At 33.7% G+C, this 1759-nt stretch overlaps 1 long non-coding RNA gene across 1 annotated transcript; it reads left to right on the top strand.

The window, feature by feature from the left end:
* Positions 1 to 528: 528 nt before the first annotated feature.
* Positions 529 to 1399, top strand: LOC110036330. Its single transcript, XR_002295224.1, has 2 exons — positions 529 to 615; positions 686 to 1399. It is a non-coding gene; the product is annotated as an uncharacterized LOC110036330 (long non-coding RNA).
* The last annotated feature ends 360 nt before the right edge of the window (positions 1400 to 1759 follow it).

Below are 1759 nucleotides of genomic sequence, written 5' to 3'. Positions count from 1 at the left end.
TTCAGACAAACATTATTTGTTTTGATTTGGATTTTTATTGATATAAATTTCATTATTGATGTGGTATGAAAGATTTGGGTGTTATAATGCAAAATTTGGGTGTTATAATGCAAACTTTAGGTGTTAGATATGTAAATACATAAGAAATGGGTGGTATGTATGTAAATGCCCTTTTATTATTTTCTCCAAAATTGTGTATTGGAACTACTACTTCATCCATCTCCCTTTTGAATCTTGATATGTATCCTTATAACATATTGTGTTCGTCTAAAACTTTGAAAATGACTAGACACATCTCATTTTCTCTCTTTCATCTAAATCAATGTATTATCCAGCAAGATGAAGAACTGCTGCTCGCTAATTTTAATACTCCTACCATCACCAGCACCACATACCCTTTACCTAAAATATCACACAATTTGGGATTAAAAAAAAATCCATTATTATTCAGACAAAGATTATTTGTTTTGATTGGGATTTTTATTGGTATAAATTTCATTTGTTAAAATAACCATATTTATCCAGGGTCAAGGTTATGTCACCGCGGAAGAGGTTGAAAAAAGGCTTTTTTGGTCGTCTGGTCGTGCCATGGATACCCTGGAGACTCTTCTGAAGGTCAGAATCTCATCTTTAAATACTAGAATTTGCATCTTATACTAATTTTTGTAAAAATTTGGCAATTCAGGAAGGTCTGTCCATGATTGATGACGGGCATAGAGACGGCAAGCGACGATATTGGTTCCCCTGTGTTGCTTCGATTTCTGTCACGACTGGACTGATCGGTTGAGGAGCTGAGGCTTTCAGATTTCACTCTTGAAGACTATAAGCTGACAGTTATTAGACTGGAAGCAAAAAATCTTGTCCTTTACTCGTAGACTCCAATAAATTAAATACGCCATTAACAGTTACCTTCACTATTGGTTCAGATCTACCACCATCTCGAAAAAATTGAGGAAAAAGCTCAGCTCTCTCATAAACAATTTTATCCATCATAATGAAGTGATGAAAGATGCATACTTTAGTTTGGATTACTTTCACCAAATCCAAAGAAAATGGTGGACTGGGTCTTCTCAATATTGATATTTTAAACTTCATATGCAAATCCAAAGTCTTTTGTATCTATCAGATCGGTGCAACGCTAATTATGATCCCCTATGGTACAATATGAAGCTCACAATTTCCACTTTTTGAAGTGAGTTTATGCAAGTGACTACCAGAATTAGGGCGTGCTTTTCTTTTCAAGTTAACTGCAAAAGTAATTTATATTTCTCTTTTGATCCTTGGTTGAATGGTGTATCTTTTTATGAGTTTTTTTGGGAATCACTTTTTCTCATGGTTTTCCCATTCATACTAAACTTTTTGATATTATTACTGACAATGCTTGGCTCCTTTCTGCTAATCCTAGTGCTTTGGATTGTTGCTGGCAATTTATTCTCAACAGCCTCATTGAAGAACAATATTACATATGGCAAGGTAAAAACTGCTACTCTTATAAAGCTGTGTATTTTTTTTCTTATAAGGATTTTCCTAAAAAATATTGGAGAATATACATTTGTTTCAAAGAGCATGCAATCATGCTTGCTACTATTATGTGAAAAATTTTAAGAGGGATTAAAAACATACTATATTTATTTTAATAAAGGGCTCCAAGTAAGTCATCATTGTGTTCCATGCCGTTCTTTAATTGAATCTTAGGGTCTGTTTGGGGCACCTGCAGCTTATTTACAAGGAGACTACTGATAAACAACTTATCCTGATA

Source organism: Phalaenopsis equestris, unplaced genomic scaffold, assembly GCF_001263595.1.
Source record: "Phalaenopsis equestris unplaced genomic scaffold, ASM126359v1 Scaffold205193, whole genome shotgun sequence".
NCBI lineage: Eukaryota > Viridiplantae > Streptophyta > Magnoliopsida > Asparagales > Orchidaceae > Phalaenopsis > Phalaenopsis equestris.
Note: the sequence above shows the minus strand (reverse complement) of the source record. Positions and strands in the feature narration are given on the sequence as shown.